The sequence below is a fragment of the Apodemus sylvaticus genome, chromosome 2, assembly GCF_947179515.1.
Source record: "Apodemus sylvaticus chromosome 2, mApoSyl1.1, whole genome shotgun sequence".
NCBI classification, from domain to species: Eukaryota; Metazoa; Chordata; class Mammalia; order Rodentia; family Muridae; genus Apodemus; species Apodemus sylvaticus.
Window position 1 is genome coordinate 83,307,878 of NC_067473.1, and position 23,197 is coordinate 83,331,074.

General features: G+C 38.6%; 1 pseudogene; it reads left to right on the forward strand.

The window, feature by feature from the left end:
• The first annotated feature begins 574 nt into the window (after positions 1-574).
• LOC127677937 (putative vomeronasal receptor-like protein 4) lies at positions 575-19,579 on the forward strand (annotated as a pseudogene).
• Positions 19,580-23,197: the final 3,618 nt, after the last annotated feature.

Here is a 23,197-nt window from a genome sequence, read left to right on the forward strand (position 1 = left end):
AAATGCAATAGAATTATTTAAAGTTAAAATCCCCCAAGGTTTTCTCCAATAGTTATAAATACAGGTGTTCATTAAAATATGTATTACCAAAGAAATGCAATATAAGTTTAAGTTATGGTGATGCATATCACAAGACTATTTTTATTTTACTGGAATGTCAGTTACTAATGTATATAGGAGATTAAAATGGAAATAAAGGCAAGTGTGGTGGCACATCTGTATGATCCCAGCACTTTCAAGGCTAAGGTAGGAGGAATGTGGGTTTGATTGAAGTCAGTCTGAACTACAGGTTGTTATCTCCCTCCTCTGTTTTCTTAAACACACATACACACACCAAAATTATCCTGGAAACATATAATTAAAATTATAAAATTGATTATTTATCTATAGAAAGGTAGGCTATGATGTTCAGTCTGGGACATCAGAAGTCAAAGAATACTCAAAAATTAGTAGGGAAAGTAGAATGATCATTTTAACATACTGTCAAGTGAATCACAAATTTCATGAATACTTTTGTTCCAGATATATGAGATACACTACCAACATGCCCTTAAGATGGATACACTTACCACATATGTCCTCATTAAAGAGTATCCTTTATTGCCAAGCTGTACTTGGTGTTTTAGTCAATATTTTTCTCCTTTGTGTCTATATTTTCATAATTCTAGGTCATAGGCCAAAGTCCATGGATCTGATATCCTGCCAACTGACCTTCGTTCACATAATGTTTTTGCTCACTGGAGGAGATAATTGGCTTACAGACATATTAGATTCACTGAGCATTGAGAATGACTTCAAGTGTAAGACAGATTTTTACATGAGTAGGGTAATGAGAGGCCTCTCTATCTGCATCACCTGCCTCCTGAGTGTTTTCTGGGCTGTCACTATCAGTCCCCATACCTCACTGTTGGCAAAATTTAAACAGAAAATGAAGATATACATGATCAATACTTTTTTCTATATTTGGTTTTTCAATTTGTTGATCAATATTCACATGTTCTTCTATGTCGGTGGTTTTTCCAATGTGAGTGAGACCAACCAGATGAGAGTCACTAAATCCTGCTCACTATTCCCAATGAACTACACAATCAGGGGATTGATTTTGACAGTGACAACCTCCAGAGATGTATTTCTTGTAGGAGTCATGCTGATTGCAAATGTATATATGATGATTATCTTGTTCAGACACCAGAGGCACCATAAGCATCTTCATAGCATCAGCTACCTGAGAGCATCCCCTGAGAAAAGAGCCACCCAGACTATCTTGCTGCTGGTAGGTTTGTTTGTTTGTGGTCATGTACTTAGTGGACTTCATTATCTCATCCACCTCACTGTTTTTATGGATGTATGACTCAGTTATCCTGACTGTTCAAAAGTTTGTAATGAATGCCTATCCCACAATTATTCCTTTGATACAAATAAGTTATGATAAGAGAATAATTGTTGAGACCGGCGGCAGCAGCAGCAGCAGCAGCAGCAGCAGCAGCAGTGGCTGGTCCAGAGGAAGGGCCATCAGCAGTAGAACCAAGCGGACAGGGTCCAGGCAGACCCGGCGCCCACGACCACTGGCCATAGCTGGCCAGCCAGGCTGCAAGCAGCGGCGGATTTACGGTGCCTTTCACCACACAGAAGCCACATCAGAACTCTGCCTCCCGCCAGTCAGTTACCAGGGCTCCATATTGGTTCTCGGTCGCCAGAGAAATCAGACTGAGGTACGCAAATATAACCCGAGACCAACATCGCGGGGGTCTAAGCCCGACAGGCGTTGGCCTACACCCAGGCCCGGGGCTGATCGGAGGTCCACCGGGGTGCAAACCCGGCCAGGAGGTTTTTTTCCTCCCGGGCCGGCACGCGCACCACCACCATTTTGCCTAAGGGAAGCCAGGGAGACCTAGCAGGCAAAACCAAACCGGCTAACAGGCATAGCTCGAGGCGGACATAGCAGGGGTCTCAGACGGTCAGGCCCCGGACTGCCCCCAGGTCCTGGGATGCTCGGTGGGCCATCTGTGTGCCAACCCAGCCAGGAGCTTGTTTGCCTGGGCCAGCGCGCACCGCCGCCATTTTGCCTACGGGAAGCCAGAGAGACCTAGCAGGCAAAACCAAACCAGCTAACAGGCATAGCCCAAGGCGGACATAGCAGGGGTCTCAGACGGTCAGGCCCTGGACTGCCCCCAGGCCCAGGACTGCTCGGTGGGCCATCTGTGTGCCGACCCAGCCAGGAGGTTGTTTATCGGGGCTGTTTGCGTACCACCCCCATTTTGCCTACGGGAAGCCAGAGAGACCTAGCAGGCAAAACCAAACCAGCTAACAGGCATAGCCCGAGGCGGACATAGCAGGGGTCTCAGACGGTCAGGCCCTGGACTGCCCCCAGGTCCTGGGCTGCTCGGTGGGCCATCTGTGTGCCAAACCAGCCAGGAGCTTGTTTGCCCGGGCCTGCGCGCACCGCCGCCATTTTGCCTATGGGAAGCCAGAGAAACTAGCAGAAAAAACCAAACCAGCTAACAGGCATAGCCCAAGGCGGACATAGCAGGGGTCTCAGACGGTCAGGCCCTGGACTGCCCCCAGGCCCTGGGCTGCTCGGTGGGTCATCTGTGTGCCAACCCGGCCAGGAGGTTGTTTATCTGGGCCAGTTTGCGCACCACCGCCATTTTGACTACGGGAAGCCAGAGAGACCTAGCAGGCAAAACCAAACCAGCTAACAGGCATAGCCCAAGGAGGACATAGCAGGGGTCTCAGACGGTCAGGCCCTGGACTGCCCCCAGGTCCTGGGCTGCTCGGTGGGCCATCTGTGTGCCAAACCAGCCAGGAGCTTGTTTGCCCGGGCCTGCGCGCACCTCCGCCATTTTGCCTACGGGAAGCCAGAGAGACCTAGCAGGCAAAACCAAACCAGCTAACAGGCATAGCCCAAGGAGGACATAGCAGGGGTCTCAGACGGTCAGGCCCTGGACTGCCCCCAGGCCCTGGGCTGCTCGTTGGGCCATCTGTGTGCTGACCCAGCCAGGAGGTTGTTAGCCCAGCAGACTCTCCCAGCACTCTCAGGGAACTCGCGCATGCCACCATCCTAGCCACCTGACACACCCAATGAACACCCACAGCTGAGGGGAGCTTTGCACCAACATTGGCCTGCCAGGCTTTTGCCTAGACTCAGGGCCTGAGCAGCTAGGCTAGCCTTGGGTGCACCAACCCAGTTGGGAGTTCTGCTGCCCAGATCAGCCTGGGCGGCAGCACCACATATCAAAGTCCTGCAAGTGGCTAGCTGGGTTTCCGGGCGGCCAGCTGGGAGAAGTCAGTGTGCTCCAGTGAATCCAGCGGGCCCCAGCGGGAGCCTTCGGGTGCCTGCTTTGGGATCTGAACAGCCTGGGCAGCAGCACCCTGTCTACAAGCAGCGCAGGAGGTAAGCTGTGCACCAGAGGCCAACTGGGAAGGGGCAGCTTGCACTGGTGAGTCCAGCACTGACAAGAAAAACTAACACCAGTGAGAACTAGATGGCAAAAGGCAAACGCAGGAACGTCACTAACAGAAATCAAGGCAATATGGCAACATCTGAACCCAATTCTCCTCTACCAACATGTCCTGGATACCCCATCACACCAGTAAAACAAGATTTGGATTTAAAATCACTGGTCATGATGCTGGTACAGGAACACATGAAGGACACACTTAAAGAAATTCAGGAGAAAATGGATCAAAAGTTAGAAGCCCTTGCAAGGGAAACACAAAAATCATTGAAAGAAATCCAGGAGAATACAAAAGCCAACAAGGAGGAAATGCAAAAAACACATAAAGAAATACAGGAGAACTTTGATCAACAGGCTGAGGTCATGAAAGACGAAACACAAAAATCTCTTAAAGAAATACAGGAGAACTTTGGTCAACAGGCTGAGCTCATGAAAGAGGAAACACAAAAATCTCTTAAAGAATTACAGGAAAACACAAACATGCAAGTGAAGGAGCTAAGCAAAACCATCCAGGATCTAAAATCAGAAGTAGAAACAACTAAGAAAACTCAAAGGGAGACAACTTTGGAGATAGAAAGCCTTGGGAAGAAATCAGGGGACAGAGATACAAATATCAACAACAGAATACAAGAGATAGAAGAAAGAATCTCAGATGCTGAAGATTCCATAGAAAACATGGACTCAACAGTTAAAGAAAATGCAAAATGCAAAAAACTTGTAACCCAAAATATCCAGGAAATCCAGGACACAATGAGAAGACCAAACCTAAGGATTATAGGCATAGATGAGAGTGAAGATTTACAACTTAAAGGGCCAGCAAATATCTTCAATAAAATTATGGAAGAAAACTTCCCTAACCTAAAGAGAGAGATGCCCATGAATATACAAGAAGCCTACAGAACTCCAAACAGACTGGACCAGAACAGAAATACTTCCCGTCACATAATAATCAAAACACCAAATGTTCTAAACAAAGAAAGAATACTAAAGGCAGTAAGAGAAAAAGGCCAAGTAACATATAAAGGAAGACCTATCAGAATCACAGCAGACTTTTCACCTGAGACTATGAAGGCTAGAAGGTCCAGGGCAGATCTCATGCAGACTCTAAGAGAACACAAATGCCAACCAAAACTACTATATCCAGCAAAACTCTCAATCACCATAGATGGAGAAACTAAGATATTTCATGACAAAACCAAGTTTACCCAATATCTATCCACAAACCCGGCCCTAAAAAGGATAATAGGAGGACAACACCAATACAAGGAGGGAAACTTCACCCTGGAAAAAGCAAGATAGTAACCTTTCATCAAACCCAAAAGAAGTTAAGCATTCAAATTTAAAAAATAACGTCAAAAATGATAGGAAGTAACAATCACTATTCCTTAATATCTCTTAACATCAATGGACTTAATGCCCCAATAAAAAGACACAGACTAACTGAATGGATATGTAAACAGGACCCTACACTTTGCTGCTTACAGGAAACACACCTCAGGGTCAAAGACAAACACTACCTTAGAGTAAAAGGCTGGAAGACAATTTTACAAGCAAATGGTCTCAGGAAACAAGCTGGAGTAGCCATTTTAATATCAGATAAAATTGACTTTCAACCCAAAGTCATCAAAAGAGACCCTGAGGGACACTTCTTGCTGGTCAAAGGAAAAATACAAAAAGAAGAACTGTCAATCCTGAACATCTATGCCCCAAATGCAAGGGCACCCTCTTTCGTAAAAGAAACTTTATTAAAACTAAAAGCACACATTGCACCTAACACAATAATTGTGGGTGACTTCAACACTGCACTTTCCTCAATGGACCGATCAGGAAAACAGAAACTAAACAGGGACACAATGAAACTAATTGAAGCTTTGGACCAATTAGATTTAACAGATATATATAGAACATTCTATCCTAAAACAAAAGAATATACCTTTTTCTCAGCACCTCATGGTACCTTCTCCAAAATCGACCATATAATTGGTCACAAGACAGACCTCAACAAATATAAGAAGATAGAACTAATCCCATGCCTCCTATCTGATCACTATGGAGTAAAAGTGGTCTTCAATAGCAACAGAAACAACAGAAAACCCACATACACGTGGAAACTTAACAATACTCTACTCAATGATACCTTGGTCAAGGAAGAAATAAAGAAAGAAATTAAAGACTTTTTAGAACACAATGAAAATGAAAACACAACATACCCAAATCTATGGGACACAATGAAAGCAGTGCTAAGAGGAAAACTCATAGCCCTGAGTGCCTCCAAAAAGAAAATGGAGAGAGCATATATTACCAGCTTAATGACACACCTGAAAGCCCTAGAACAAAAAGAAGCTACTTCGCCCAGGAGGAGTAGAAGGCAGGAAATCATCAAACTCAGGGCCGAAATCAATGAAGTAGAAACAAAGAGAACCATACAAAAAATCAACAAAACCAGGAGCTGGTTCTTTGAGAAAATCAACAAGATAGATAAACCCTTAGCCAGACTGACCAAAGGGCACAGAGAAAGTATCCAAATTAACAAACTTAGAAATGAAAAGGGAGATATAACAACGGAAACTGAGGAAATCCAAAAAATCATCAGATCCTACTACAAGAGCCTGTACTCAACACAACTGGAGAATCTGGAGGAAATGGACAATTTCCTTGACAGATACCAGACACCAAAATTAAATCAGGACCAACTAGACCATCTAAACAGTCCCATAATGCCTAAAGAAATAGAAGGAGTCATAGAAAGTCTTCCAACCAAAAAAAGCACAGGACCAGATGGCTTCAGTGCAGAATTCTACCAGACCTTCAAAGAAGAGTTAACACCAATACTCTTCAAACTATTCCACAAAATAGAAACAGAAGGAACACTACCCAATTCCTTCTACGAAGCCACAATTATGCTGATACCAAAGCCACACAAAGATCCAACAAAGAAAGAGAACTTCAGACCAATTTCCCTTATGAACATCGATGCAAAAATACTCAATAAAATTCTTGCCAACCGAATCCAAGAACACATCAAAATGATCATCCACCATGATCAAGTAGGCTTTATCCCGGGAATGCAGGGTTGGTTCAATATACGAAAATCCATCAATACAATCCACTACATAAACAAACTCAAAGAACAAAACCACATGGTCATTTCATTGGATGCTGAAAAAGCATTTGACAAAATTCAGCATCCCTTCATGCTTAAAGTCTTGGAGAGAACCAGAATTCAAGGCCCATACCTAAACATAGTAAAAGCAATATACAGCAAACCGGTAGCCAGCATCAAACTAAATGGAGAGAAACTTGAAGCAATCCCACTGAAATCAGGGACCAGACAAGGCTGCCCCCTTTCTCCTTATCTTTTCAATATTGTACTTGAGGTACTAGCTCGGGCAATTCGACAACATAAGGAGGTCAAAGGGGTACAAATTGGAAAGGAAGAAGTCAAACTATCATTATTTGCAGACGACATGATCGTCTACCTAAGTGACCCAAAGAACTCCACTAGAGAGCTCCTACAGCTGATAAACAACTTCAGCAAAGTGGCAGGTTATAAAATCAACTCAAGCAAATCAGTGGCCTTCCTATACTCAAAGGATAAGCAGGCTGAGAAAGAAATTAGGGAAATGACCCCCTTCACAATAGCCTCAAACAGTATAAAGTATCTTGGGGTGACTCTTACCAAACATGTGAAAGATCTGTATGACAAGAACTTCAAGACTCTGAAGAAGGAAATGGAAGAAGACCTCAAGAAATGGGAAAACCTCCCATGCTCATGGATCGGTAGAATCAATATAGTTAAAATGGCCATTTTGCCTAAAGTACTATACAGATTCAATGCAATACCCATCAAAATCCCAACTCAATTCTTCACAGAGTTAGAAAGAGCAATTATCAAATTCATCTGGAACAACAAAAAACCCAGGATAGCTAAAACTATTCTCAGCAACAAAAGAAAATCTGGGGAATCAGTATCCCTGACCTCAAGCAATACTACAGAGCAATAGTGTTAAAAACTGCATGGTATTGGTACAGTGACAGACAGGAGGATCAATGGAACAGGATTGAAGATCCAGAAATGAACCCACACACCTATGGCCACTTGATCCTCGACAAAGAGGCTGAAAACATCCAATGGAAAAAAGATAGCCTTTTCAACAAATGGTGCTGGTTCAACTGGAGGTCAGCATGCAGAAGAATGCGAATTGATCCATCCTTGTCTCCTTGTACTAAGCTCAACTCCAAATGGATCAAGGACCTCTACATAAAGCCAGACACTCTGAAGCTAATAGAAAAGAAACTGGGGAAGACCCTTGAGGACATCGGTACAGGGAGAAAGTTTCTGAACAGAACACCAATAGCGTATGCTCTAAGAGCAAGAATTGACAAATGGGACCTCATAAGGTTACAGAGATTCTGTAAGGCAAAGGACACCATCAAGAGGACAGATCGGCAACCAACAAATTGGGAAAAGATCTTCACCAATCCTACATCAGATAGAGGGCTAATATCCAATATATATAAAGAACTCAAGAAGTTAGACTCCAGAAAACCAAACAACCCTATTAAAAAATGGGGTACAGAGTTAAACAAAGAATTCTCACCTGAAGAACTTCGGATGGCGGAGAAGCATCTTAAAAAATGCTCAACTTCATTAGTCATTAGGGAAATGCAAATCAAAACAACACTAAGATTTCATCTTACACCAGTCAGAATGGCTAAGATTAAAAATTCAGGAGACAGCAGGTGTTGGAGAGGGTGTGGAGAAAGAGGAACACTCCTCCACTGCTGGTGGGGTTGCAAATTGGTACAACCACTCTGGAAATCAGTCTGGCGGTTCCTCCGAAAACTGGGCACCTCACTTCCAGAAGATCCTGCTATACCACTCCTGGGCATATACCCAGAAGACTCCCCACCATGTAATAAGGATACATGTTCTACTATGTTCAATGCAGCCCTATTTATAATTGCCAGATGTTGGAAAGAACCCAGGTATCCCTCAACAGAAGAGTGGATGCAAAAAATGTGGTATATCTACACAATGGAGTACTATTCAGCCATTAGAAACAACGAATTCATGAAATTCTTAGGCAAATGGATGGAGCTAGAGAATATCATACTCAGTGAGGTAACCCAGACTCAAAAGGTGAATCATGGTATGCACTCACTAATAAGTGGATATTAACCTAGAAAACTGGAATACCCAAAACATAATCCACACATCAAATGAGGTACAAGAAGAAAGGAGGAGTGGCCCCTCGTTCTGGAAAGACTCAGTGAAACAGTATTCAGCAAAACCAGAACGGGGAAGTGGGAAGGGGTGGGTGGGAGGACAGGGGAAGAGAAGGGGGCTTACGGGACTTTCGGGGAGTGGGGGGGCTAGAAAAGGGGAAATCATTTGAAATGTAAATAAATTATATCGAATAAAAAAAATTAAAAAAAAAAGAGAATAATTGTTGTGTTGAAAAACTTGCAGTCAAAGTGCCACAAGATTTTCTAATATTTGATCCTTTCTCTTCTTTTAAAAATGATTCATTTGGGGCTGGAGAGATGGCTCAAAAGGTTAAAAGAGCTGACTGCTTTCAGAAGTCCTAAGTTTAAATCCCAGCAACCACATGGTGGCTTACCACCATCTGTAATGGGATCTGGTGCCCTCTTCTGGTGTGTCAGCCTACAATATACCCATATAAGTAAAATAAATTTTAAAGTATGATTTGCTTAATCCATTCCATCAGTCTGTAAAGTTTTGAATGGAGAATTGAGACTATTCATATTAAAAATGTTATTGAACCATATGACTAAGTTCTGGTCATCAGGTTGTTTACTTTTCATTCTCAGTGGTACTCTGTCTTTTACTAACTATGGCTTCATATTTTTTCACAGTCTCTGTTATGTTCATACCTCTCTTCTGGCCAAAATAATGCTGTCTCCCTCAGGATTGGTTTGTTGAATATAAAATTTCTTTTGTCTATGTTCTGGAAATTTGGTTTTCTTCCCTCACCATTGCAGAAGATTAACTGGTATATAATTTTAGAATAGCTGTCATTTAGGAAGAGTGATGTATTGCTGTATGCTCTTCTGTCTTTGAAAGTTTACCTAGAGAAATCAGCTGTTCTAACTCCACCATTTTCCTATAATTAAGAAAGTTCATTTTTCTACTTAATGGATTTTATTTATTTGTGTTGTGCACTTTTTCTCTTAGAGCTGTCAATCCACTTTTTGGTTCTGTATACTTAGTGTTTTTTCTATAAGACACATGGAAAATTTTTTTATTCTATTCTTGTCTTTTTCTGTATTCTGTGTGTTTCTTATGTTATGTAGGTATGTCTTTGAGCTGGTTTATTCTATGATCTTATTGAATGTCTTGTGTTTGCCATTGACTTGCCATTGCCTCACCTGTTCCTATAATTGAAGGTTTATTTCATGGTGTGCTACATACACAATGCTTTATAGGCATATATTCTATGAACAAAGCTGTATCCCATAGACTAGTTACTCCTGAAAATATATTTTCTCACTTCTGTATGATCTGTAGGAAACAACTCTTTCTTAAGTGTGTTTGGAGAAGGTAACATTTTCTTTATTAAAAGAGCTGTTAATTTCCAGTTAAGTCCCTAAAGCCACTGTAAGTATGTATGCTTACAGTGTAAGTATGGAGCTGACTATAAACTGTTGAGAAGAACTAAGGATAACAGAGGAGAATCTAAAATGTTTTCTGGTTTATCTTAAGTGGGATATTAATGCAGTTACTATTGTTTTGTTCACAAGGACTGGGGTCAATTAATCTACACAGACAGATACAGCCTGGAGAGAATAGTTTACACATAGGAAACTCAGAGCTCAGCTGGTCCTATTCTACCATTTTCCTGGAATTAGAAAGGTTCACTTTTCCACTTGAGCAGAACAATTTCTAACACCCTCAACACTGGAACTGCCTTCTCCAGATGACATGAAAATCATGGATAGAGAGGGAGATCAGCTGATTACATTTCTTCCTTATAACTACTTCTTAGAACCTCATTCTACAAGGATGTTTATCAAAGCCCCAGCTGATGAGTGTTTCCTTTTCTCTTCATTATAATGAGAGCTGGAAGTAGGTAGTAAAAGGATTCAGGATTTTCTGTAATAAATGATTAGAGAATTCTCTGATTAGAATACTACTTTTGAGCCATACAATGTAATAAGCATTCAATAGATGCTCGCAGACAAAAAGGTATCTGTGTAACAATTTATAAAAGAAGATAGATTTCACTTAATGTTACCTCTGATTGTATTTGTGACAGTAGAAGGAGCTATTGGAAAGGTGATAGGACCTAGCAGAAGGATGGATAGAAAGACAGGAAAGGCAAATGGGGCGAAGGTGATCAATGGCTATTATGTTTTAAACAAACATGTCCTGAAACCCATCATTTTTTGCAGTGAGTGTATATTAATGTAAACATAGGTCCAGAGGCAATATTTTAAGGAGCATAGGATTCTCCAGAGTTTGTAATCTAATAATTCTAACAATTCAGGTCTGCCTAGATGTTGCCAAGTGTGTTAGCTTTCTATTCCTGTAACAAAACACTGAAATACCTTAGAGGGTGATAAACAGAAACACACTTATTGATGTGCAGGATTACCTTTATAGTATTTATATTAACTTGTATGTTGTATTTTCTCATTTTTATATGTTTCTTGATTTAACTGGCTATATGCATTTAAATGTAAGAAACATAAGCTAGGAATATACAACAAATATTAACTAATTTAGTGTTTATCAGTAATTTTCTAATTTCATAGATTTGCATTTAACTTAGGAATTCTTAGGAAAGTTTCAACCTCATGGCCTAGGAAAACTTAAGACATTGTTAGCATCATATAATAAGTTTTTTTTTTTTAAGTAGAGAGATTTTTTACTCTATTACAATGATTTCTTATAAAGTGGATATTTATTGTGAATTTTGAATATTCATTATTTAAGGTATTTGGGAATCTCATCTCACTTATTTGTTAAATACATGTAATGTTATCCTTACAAAATTATAATCTGGATAGTTTTCAGTAGATATTTGAGTGTGTCAATTAAAACAAAATCAGTTTTAATATTTCAAGTTTTCTAAATTGAAGCTGGTAACATTTTTATGGATACAGTGTTTAGTAAGCTTTTTATTAGTAGAGAGAAAAATACTTTTATTCCCAAATACCATAGAATTATTTAAAGTTAAAATCCCCAAGGTTTCCTCCAATAGTTACAAATACAGTTGCTCATTAAAATATGTATTACCAAAGAGATGCAATGTAAGTTTAAGTTATGGTGATGTATATCACAAGCCTATTTTTATTTTCCTGGAATGTCAGTTACTAATGTATATAGGAGATTAAAATGGAAATAAAGGCAGATGTGGTGGCACATCTATGTGATCCCAACACTTTCAAGGTTAAGGCAGGAGGAATGTGGGTTTGATTGAAGTCATTCTGAATTACAGGTTGCAATCACCCTTACTTGTTTTCTTAAAAACACACTGCACACACACACACACCAAAATTAAACTGAAAAGCAGATAATGTAGAAGTATGAAATGGATGATTTTTAAAGAGGGAACAAAATGCTGCCAGTTAGACTCATTAAGTTACTGGCCAGAGAATATCAATACTACAAAAAAAAATGATAAAAACTTGAATTTATGTTTACAAGCATAATAGAATTTTTAGAGGTTTTTTTTTTTTTTTTGAGTAATTCACATTAAATGTCTGTACCACTACAGTAGGCAGGGCCCATGGATTTGATCATATCAATTGAAAATAGAGAACATATTCTCTGTTATTTTTAAAGTTCATTTTATTTCAAAAATTTTTTCATATATCTCAGTTTTTACTATGTTGATATAAAGGTATTCATGGTAGTAGCCCTGGCCCACATTATGCTATTGCTCTATTCTTAATCTTAGTCCAATAATTTCACACACACACACACACACACACACACACTCACTCACACACTTTTCAGTGACTATTTTCATCTCTCCTAAACTCACACTATGCAACTTGTAATGAAGCTCTGAGTATGAGTGCTTCCTCCAAAGTCTCTGCAGTGACACTTCTGCTGTTGCTTCATCTCAGAGGAACTGGCTTGAAATTGTGACAGTGTAATGTGCTAGTCAGCTTCTAGTGCTTTCAGTTACACTAGTGCTGAACTCAAATTTTAAAGAACTATTCAAATATTCAATTTATTTTTAAGAGTGTGATGTAATAATTACAAGTTAATTCTTATTAATCAGTGATCAATATTTAGTTGTGTTGTCATCTATTTCATAAAGATTCCATAGAACAATCTTGCATGGCTAAGGTCTTCATCTACCAAGATTCCTGAAGACTTATTGTTGCTGACAGTGGACAGTACATCAGCCAGTACCTTGCATCTTGTCACCTGAAAGTTACATGCTCACTTTATGTTCTAACTGAGCAGTCATACTGCTTTTAGATTATTATTTACTAAATGTGGTAAAATGTCAAGTGAAAGTGATATTGTCATCTATTATATTTGTCTGTCCCTTAGATTATTAAATCTCCACAGAGCAGAAGGCAAAGATCACCATAAATTCATAAACCAAGGCTGTTCTAAACTCAAATAGTACAATAATAATCTTTCTTTAAAAATGTAGAATTAAGTAGAAAGTTAAGTAGAAAGCAGATCTTGGTCTCTGATTTGATATCTCTTAAGACAGCTGGGACTTTCTTTTCCCACAAGCTTTGGATAAGTACAGGCGTTTTCTATTTCTTTATCACAAAGCTGATTTGAAAGTACTAAATTAAATCAAATCAATCATAAATTGATTCTGTCAACCAGGCCAAGTAACTTACATGAGCACCAAAGTTAAGACTGTTGAGTGAAACTGTAAAGAATGTCTGGGCATTGTTGATGTATGATAACATTTGGGTCCTTGTTTCCACTACATGGGAAGGAATCTCTTTTAAACAGAAATTCCCATAGAAATTTTAAACAGTATCCCTAGATGGACATCTTCAGCAAGTTCACATTTGTCATGTTTGGAAAATGGCACTTATCTTAATATCACAAGTTTTTCCTTGTTGAAGGTTCCTATCTCCCATCTTCCAATGTGGTTTTGTAGTCTACAGAAGTCATAAACAAAAATGGAAACATTGTAAGAATAAGGGAGAGGGTGGGAGCAATAGACAGCAAAATTTCAGGTTATAAGTATCTGTTCGTGGAAGTGGGAACTTCAGGGCTCCGTAGTGGGGAGTTGAGAGGTAACTACAAAGATGGTGGGAGAAAAGTAAAGGGAATTAGCAGGACACAACTTATCAAATAGGGAAAGAGGAAAATGGGTAGATTCTTAGGTAAAGAGAGGAAGATAAGTACAAAGGAAAGAAAAGAGATAGCTGGGCGAAATAACAATATGGATGACTGAAAAGGCCAAAAGGAATTAGGCTGTTAACAATGTACTTCCCTCCCCCACAAAAAGGAAAGAAAAATCCTATTTGTCTTGATAGCTAAGATGGAGTTAGCTTCTTAATTCTTAATTGGAGTTCACAAAGGGTTTTAATGTGATGGGAAGTGAACTGGGAGCAGCCTAGGACCATTTACACCCATAATGATTATACAGTTAATACAATGTAACAAAAAGATGAATAGAGACAGACCTTTTACTGATTAGAATAGTGAGATTATCATGAATTATAACTGTGATTCCATTAGAATTCTGGGTCAAAACATGAGTAGCTGCAAAGTAAAGCACAGTAAAATTATAGAACATGAGAATGAATGACGTGATTGTTTCTATTCCTTGTGCAATTTTTTCCAAGACTATATAAGTTTTGCTCCACTGTAAGAATGTGATTAACATTCTGTGGTTATCAGCTCTTTTTTAGATGTTAAAAATGTGGTAATTTAACTCAATAGGATAGTGTTTCTTTTTGTTTGTTTGTTTGTTTGTTTGTTTGTCTTTTTTTCCTATACAAGTTGCTTTTGGTCACGGTGTTTCATCATGGCCATGGTAACCATATATATACATATATTCTTTGTTTACAATACAAAAGCTTTCCCCTTTCCCAGTTCCCCCCTCCCCATATGTCCCATAAGTCCTCTTCTCTCCATCCATTCTCCTATCTTTCCCCCTCCCTTTTCTCTGTCCTGGTACTCACCTACAATGCTGGATCAAGCCTTTCCAGGATTAGGGCCCTCTTCTTCCTTCTTCATTAGAATCATTTGATATGCTAATTGTATCTTCAGTATTCAGAGCTACAGGACTAATTAATATCCACTTATCAATGAATGCATTCCATGTGTATTCTTTTGTGATTGCATTACTTCACTTAGGATGATATTTTCCAGTTCCATCCATTTGTCTAAAAAATTCATGAATTCATTGTTTTTAATTGCTGAATAGTACTCCTTTGTGTATATATACCACATTTTCTGCATCCATTCCTCCATTGAGGGATATCTGGGTTCTTTCCAGCTTCTGGCTATTATAAATAAGGCTGCTATGAACATAGTGGAGCATGTGCCCTTATTGCATGCTGGGGAATCCTCTGGGTATATGCCCAGTAGAGGTATAGCAGGGGCCTCCGGAAGTGTCATGTCCAGTTTTCTTAGGGACTACCAGACTGATTTTCATAGTGATTTACCATCTTACAATCCCACCAGCAGTGAAGGAGTGTTCCTCTTTCTCCACATCCTTGCCAATACCTGATATCTCCTGAGTTTTTACCCTTAGCCATTCTGAATAGTGTGAGGTGAAATCTCAGTGTTGTTTTGATTTGCATTTCCCTAATGGCTAATGATGTTGAGCATTTCTTAAGGTGCTTCTCAACCATCCAAATTTCTTCAGGTGAAAATTCTTTGTTTAGGTCTGTATCCCATTTTTAATAGGTTTATTTGGTTCCCTGGGGTCTAACTTCTTGAGTTCTTTGTATATATTGGATATTAGCCCTCTATCGGATGTAGGATTGGTAAAGATCTTTTCCCAATTTGCTGGTTGCTGTTTTGTCCTTTTGACAGTGTTCTTTGCCTTACAGAATCTTTGTAATTTTATGAGATCCCATTTGTCAATTCTTGATCTTAGAGAATAAGCTATTGGTGTTCTGTTCAGGAGCTTTTCCCCTGTGCCTATGTCCTCAAGGGTTTTCCCCAGTTTCTTTTCTATTAGTTTCAGTATGACTGGTTTTATGTGGAGGTCCTTGATCCACATGGAGTTGAGCTTAGTACAAGGAGATAAGAATGGATCAATTCGTATTCTCCTGCATGCTGACCTCCAGTTGAACCAGCACCATTTGTTGAAAAGGCTGTCTTTTTTCCACTGGATGTTTTCAGCTTCTTTGTCGAAGATCAAGTGACCATAGGTGTGTGGATTCATTTCTGGGTCTTCAATTCTATTCCATTGGTCAACTTGCCTGTCCCTGTGCCAATATCATGCAGTTTGTAACACTTTTGCTCTGTAGTATTGCTTGAGGTCTGGGATACTAATTCCCCCAGGAGTTCTTTTACTGTAGAGAATAGTTTTAGCTATCCTGGGTTTTTTGTTATTCCAGATAAATTTGAGAATTGCTTTTTCTAACTCTGTAAAGAACTGAGTTTGGATTTTGATGGGGATTGCATTGAATCTGTCGATTGTTTTTGGCAAGATGGCCATTTTAACTATATTAATCCTGCCAATCCAAGAGAATGGAAGATTTTTCCATTTTCTGAGGTCTTCTTTAATTTTCTTCTTCAGTGACCTGAAGTTCTTGTCCTATAGATCTTTCACTCATTTGGTTACAGTCATACCAAGATACTTCATATTGTTTGTGGCTATTGTGACGGGTGTCATTTCCCTAACTTCTTTCTTAGCCTTCTTATTCTTTGAGTATAGGAAGGCAACTGATTTCCTTGAGTTGATTTTATAACCAGCCACTTTGCTGAAGTTGTTTATCTGCTATAGGAGTTCTCTGGTGGAGTTTTTTGGATCACTTAAGTATACTATCATGTCATCTGCAAATAGTGATAATTTGACTTCTTCCTTTCCAGTTTGTATCCCGTTGACCTCCTTATGTTCTCTAATTGCTCTAGCTAGAACTTCAAGTACTGTATTGAAAAGATATGGAGAGGTCAGCCTTGTCTAGTCCCTGATTTTAATGGGATTGCTCAAGTTTCTCTCCATTTAGTTTGATATTGGCTACCAGTTTGCTGTGTATTGCTTTAACTATGTTTAGGTACGGCCCTTGAATTCCTGTTCGTTCCAAGACTTTTAGCATGAAAGGATGCTGAATTTTGTCAAATGCATTTTCAGCATCTAATGAAATGAGCATATGTTTTTTTTTCCTTTGAGTTTGTTTATGTAGTGGATTGCATTGATGGATTTCCTTATATAAAACCATCCCTGCATCCGTGGGATGAAGCCCACTGGATCATGGTGGATGATCATTGGATGTGTTCATGGATTCGGTTGGCAAGAATTTTATTGAATATTTTTGCATCAATATTCATAAGGGAAATTGGCTTGAAGTTCACTTTCTTTGTTGGATCTTTGTGTAGTTTTGGCATCAGCGTAATTGTGGCTCTGTAGAAGGAATTGGGTAGTATTCCTTCTGTTTCTATTTTGTGGAACAGTTTGAAGAATATTGGTGTTAGGTCTTCTTTGAAGGTCTGATAGAATTCTTCACTTAAGCCATCTGGTCCTGTGCTTTTTTTGGTTGGGAGACTTTCTATGACCCCTTTTATTTCTTTAGGGGTTATGGGCCTGTTTAGATGATCTATTTGATCCTGGTTTAATTTTGGTGTTTGTTATCTGTCTAGGAAATTGTCCATTTCCTCCAGATTCTCCAGTTGTGTTGAGTATAGGCTTTGTAGTAGGATCTAATGATTTTTTTAATTTCCTCAGTTTCTGTTGCTGTATCTCTCTTTTCATTTCTAATTTTGTTAATCTGGATACTATCTTTGTGCCCTTTGGTTAGTCTGGCTAAGGGTTTATCTATCTTGTTGATTTTCTCAAAGAACCAGCTCCTGGTTTTGTTTATTCTTTCTATGGTTCTCGTTCTTTCTACTTGATTGATTTCAGCCCTGAATTTGATGATTTCCTGCCTTCTACTCCTCCTAGGTGAATTTGCTTCTTTTTGCTCCAGGGCTTTCAGGTGTGTCATTAAGCTGCTAGTGTATTCTCTCTCCATTTTCTTTTTGGAGGCACTCAGGGCTATGAGTTTTCTTCTTAGCACTGCTTTCATTGTGTCCCATAGATTTGGGTATGTTGTGTCTTCGTTTTTCATTAAATTCTAAAAAGTCTTTGATTTCTTTCTTTATTTATTCCTTGACCAAGGTATCATTGAGTAGAGTATTGTTCAGTTTCCATGTGTATGTGGGCTTTCTGTTGTTTTTGTTGCTATTGAAGACCACTTTTTCTCCATAGTGATCTCATAGGAGGCATGGGATTATTTCGATCTTATATTTGTTGAGGTCTGTCTTGTGACCAATTATATGGTCGATTTTGGAGAAGGTACCATGAGGTGATTAGAAAAAGGTATATTTTTTGATTTAGGGTGAAATGTTCTATATATATCTGTTAAATCTAATTGGTCCAAAGCTTCAATTAGTTTCACTGTGTCTCTGTTTAGTTTCTGTTTTCCTCATTGGTCCATTGAGGAAAGTGCAGTGTGGAAGTCACCCACAATTATTGTATTAGGTGCAATGTGTGCTTTGAGCTTTAGTAAAGTTTGTTTTATGAATGAGGGTGCCTTTGCATTTGAACCATAGATGTTCAGGATTGAGAGTTTTTCTTGGTGTGTTTTTCCTTTGACCAACAAGAAGTGTCCCTCAGTGTCTCTTTTGATGACTTTAGGTTGAAAGTCAATTTTATCTGATATTAAAATGGCTACTCCAGCTTGTTTCCTGAGACCATTTGCTTGTAAAATTGTCTTCCAGCCTTTTACTCTAAGGTAGTGTTTGTCTTTGACACTGAGGTGTGTTTCCCATATGCAGCAAACTGTATGATCCTGTTTACATATCCAATCTGTTAGCCTATATCTTTTTATTATGAAATTGAGTTCATTGATGTTAAGAGATATTAAGGAATAGTGATTATTACTTCCTGTCATTTTTTATTATTTTTTATTGATATAATTTTATTTACATTTCAAATGATTTCCCCTTTTCTGGGTCCCCACTCCCCGCAAGTCCCATAAGCCCTCTTCCATCCCCCTGTTCTTCCATCCACCCCTTCCTACTTCCCTGTTCTGGAATTCCCCTATACTCTTGCACTGAATCTTTCCAGAACCAGGGGCCACTCCTTCATTCTTTTTGGACATCATTTAATTTGTGTATTATGCCCTGAGTATTCAAAGTTTCTAGGCTAATATCTACTTATCAGTGAGTGCATACCATGATTGATCTTTTGCGACTGGGTTACCTTACTTAGTAGATGTTCTCCAGCTCCATCCATTTGTTTAAGAATTTCATGAATTCATTGTTTCTAATGGCTGAATAGTACTCCATTGTGTAAATATACCACGTTTTTTGTATCCATTCCTCTGTTGAAGGACACCTAGGTTCTTTCCAGCTTCTGGCTACTACAAATAGGGCTGCTATGAACATAGTGGAGCATGTGTCCTTAATGCATGCTGAAAAATCCTCTGGATATATGCCCAGGAGTGGTATAACAGTGTCCTCAGGAAGTGACATGCCCAGTTTTCTGAGGAACCGCCAGACTGATTTCCAAAGTGGTTGTACCATCTTGCAATCCCACCAGCAGTGGAGGAGTTTTCCTCTTTCTCCACATCCTCGCCAACACCTGCAGTCTCCTGAGTTTTTAACCTTAGCCATTCTGACTGGTGTGAGGTGAAATCTCAGGGTTGTTTTGTTTTGCCAACAAGATGGGAGTCACTAAAACCTGCTCACAATTCCCCATGAACTGTATCATGAGGGGATTGATTTTAACGATGACAACCTCCAGAAATGTGTTTATTATAACAAATGCCTATATATTGATTATCTTGTTCAGATACAAAAGGCACTGCAAGCATCTTCATGGCATCAGCTACTTGAAGTGTCCCCTGAGAACCAGGCCAGCCAAACCATCTTAGTACTGGTGGTTTTCTTTGTGGTCATATACTGGGTGGACTTCATCATCTCATCCACCTCACTCTTGCTATGATTGTAGGACCCAGTCATCCTGACTATTCAGAAGTTTATGATGAATGCCTATCTCACAATTGCTCCTTTGATACAAATCAGTTTTGATAAGATAATAATCAATGTGTTGAAAAACTTGCAGTCAAAGTGCCAACAGATTTTATAAAACATGATCCTTTCTCTTCTTTTAAAAATTATTCACTTGGGACTGGAAAGATGGCTCAGAGTTTAAGATCACTGTCTGTGCTTCCAGAGGTCCTGAGTTTAATTCCCAAGAACCACATGGTGGCTTACAACCCTCTGTAATGAGACCTGATGAGCTTGTCTGGTATGTCTGAAAACAGCTACAGTGTGCTCATATAAATAAAATAAATTTAAAAATTGATTTACTTGTTTTTATTTATATCTATAATTTCTGTGCAATCATGTATGCATGACTGCATTCCTGGTACTCAAATAGGTCAGAAGAGGTCATGGCATCCCTGGGAACTGGAGTTTCAGATAACTGTAGCTACCATGCTTTGTAGGCCTAGTAATTGTTTTTTGTCCAAATTATAAATACTTCTTAAACTTTGTCAAGGAGAAAAGTGAGATTCTTCATATGATTTTAAAAAAGTTTGTGGTATTAAATACATACAAAAGAATCTTCTTACTGATAATAAATTTTAGGCCTTTCTTTTGAAAATTTTTAATCTCTAATTCATCAAGTGTCATTATAATTGTGGCTTTAATTCTGTTTGCTAATTCTAATTTCTCTGGATCATAAAACAATAGGAATTTAAGTTTTCCATTGTTTGCCACAGTTACTCAATTAGAAATATCTGAAACATTTGTATACCTCTTTGTTTTCAATTTGTTTCATCTACATTTATTGAAATACTGGTAAATTAAAATTGTTTATGTACACATAATACAAATAAAGACATACAATCTCTTTTTTATACAATATCTTTTCTGTGAATGTGTATATGCTTGCATGTATGTGCACTGACAAAAGATATGTGTTCATTTACACTTGGATGTCAGTTGACACCTTAACTATTGTTCTTCAAAAAACATTCACCTTGTGCTTTGATAGAGACTGTCTCTTCTGGAACTTGGAATTGCCAAATGTGCCAAGTTGGCAGCCCCAAGGATCATCCCATCTGTGCCTCTCTAGCTCTGTGATCACAAGGGATCCCTACTATACACCATTATTTTAAAATTATGGTTCTTTTATTGGAAAAGCATTTTTAATATATTCTGATTAGGTTTTTCCCTTTCCATAGACCTCCAAGTTCTTACTATCTTCTCTCCTTTCAATATCCATGTCTATCTCCTGTCTATATCCACTCCCATTCTGTGTCTTCTTATGATACTTAAAAGCATTTAAGCAATAATAAAAATAAAAAACAATAATTGAAAACAATAATAAATAAACCACAATAGTACAAACCAATCAGAAGAAAAATAGTCAGAGAAAAAAAGCACAATAAAGACATAGAAACACATAAGTTCAACGCAGGGATCTTATAAAAATACAAAACCAGATGTCATAATATGTAGCAAAAAACCTGTAAAGACTGTACTGAGTTCATTTTGTGTTGAACATCTGCAAAGCAGAGTGATTTACTTTACCAAGTGTCTCAAGGTTTCCCACACTCTGCATATTTTCTAGCTGTGGGTCTCTATATCTGATTCTATCTGCTAACAGAGGAAACTTCTTTGATGATGGCTGAGAAAATCACATGAGTCCAGCAGAAGTTATTTTATTGCTACATTCTTCTGAATTTCGCATGGTCTTTGGAGGGATGGTATGACAGAGTTTCCAGCCCTAGACCAGAGCCAAGAGAACATAAGTCTCTTGGATTGCTGGTGGTTGCTGTAGAAGTAAACCTTATTTGCATAATAATGTACATATTCTACTTCATGTTCTTCTTTCTGTCAAATGTCTCCCTGCAAAAGTTAATGATGAGTTATTATAAGAATATGATTATGGGAATCAAATATTTGACTGGTGATCTTCAGAAATATGGTGATGTGGCCTTCAGAGAAGCCCTTAAGGCTATAGTAAAGAACTCTAAAAATATTACTTCAAGAATACATAAGTCACGGTAAGAACTGCTTTCTACAAGATTTCTAAACTAAGCAAAATATAAGGATGCAATATGAATTGAATGAAGTGCTTCCCAGACCAAAACAAAAAAAAAAAAAACAAAAAAAAAAAAAAAACAAAAAAAAAAAAAAAAAGAGGCAGCTGCACTGATGAGTCAGTTTAGTCAGAAAGATAATCAGGAAGGAGATATGATTTGGTCAATACAGGAAAAAAAGCCTGCATCACAAATGAGAAAGGAATAGTTAAAAACAAGGCTCAGATAGATGTCTATATAATAATAGTTGTAAATGGTGATCTAATTCATGGAAGCCTTTAACTCACTTTGGTCCAGTTATTCTACTCCCTAAAGGAGGTAGTTTTAGGTGTGAATCAAATGGAGTCAGAGACAGAGAAAAGTTTGCTATCAAGATAAAAGATGACAGCTTAATAATCTTCCTAATTTCTAGGATCATGTTAACACGTTGCAATAATAAGCCTTGGAGTTACTGAGATAAAAGGGAAGAAAAACAAAGATTAAAGGAATATATTGAGGTAACATTGTAAAAATGTCCTTCAATGCTGCTTGTAATGGTATAAGCAAGAGCTCCCTAAATTGTAATATATATATATATATATATATATATATATATATATATATATATATATATATTAAAGTTATTTTTTTTCTGCATAAAAATAGCCTCTTTGACTACTTGGCAATCGCAAGCACTGTGCTCAGTGAACAGCATAGGAATTGCTGTTAAAAATAAATAGTCCTTTTTTGTCTGGTTTATTTGTATCTAATGTATTCTGTATTTCAGGCTCTATTTCTGAGAGTCTAGGGGTTAAGGTCATAAAATGCTGATTCATGGAATTGTCAAAAGGGAACCTGGGGTAAATGGTTAAACTGTTATACAATTCCTAAGGAAGTAGTTTATCCAATGGTAGTTAATGAAAAACTGGGCTTTAGTCGGCAAGAGAGAGCTATGAAGGCTTAGATTTCTTAATTCCTACATTAATAAGCATTCTCAAAGGCTTTGACACCCCACATACACATGTTTAGTCTACTGTCGAAAGGTAAGAGAGAAAATATGGCTAATAGGAGAGTGGGGACGTAGACATGTTTAGAAGTGGTTCTTTGGGATGATTCCAATCTTCCTTGTCAAGATATTAGAAATATAATTTAGGAGTGTCAGGATACCAACAGCCCAGTTTAAAAAGTGTCACCAAATATGAATTAGCAGTGGCAGCACAATCAAACAGAAACAGCTAGAATGCCACTTAACTGGCATAACAAAACCATGGAGTTCCAGAAGTTCTCTGTCTTTCTCAGAGAAGTGAAGATCAGTGAAGAAGTGAGACCAAGGAAGCATTGCATGGCTGGCTATGCAAGTGCACCATCACTGTCTGTTGGTTCTTACTTATACTCTCTCCAAACATCACATGTCCTCTCACAGATCTGTTTCATCAAAACATCACAAGTATGCTTCAGTAAAACATCGCATGTGTCTGCTTCAGCAAAATAGCACATGAGCCTGCATCATATGACACAACCAGAAATTTCAC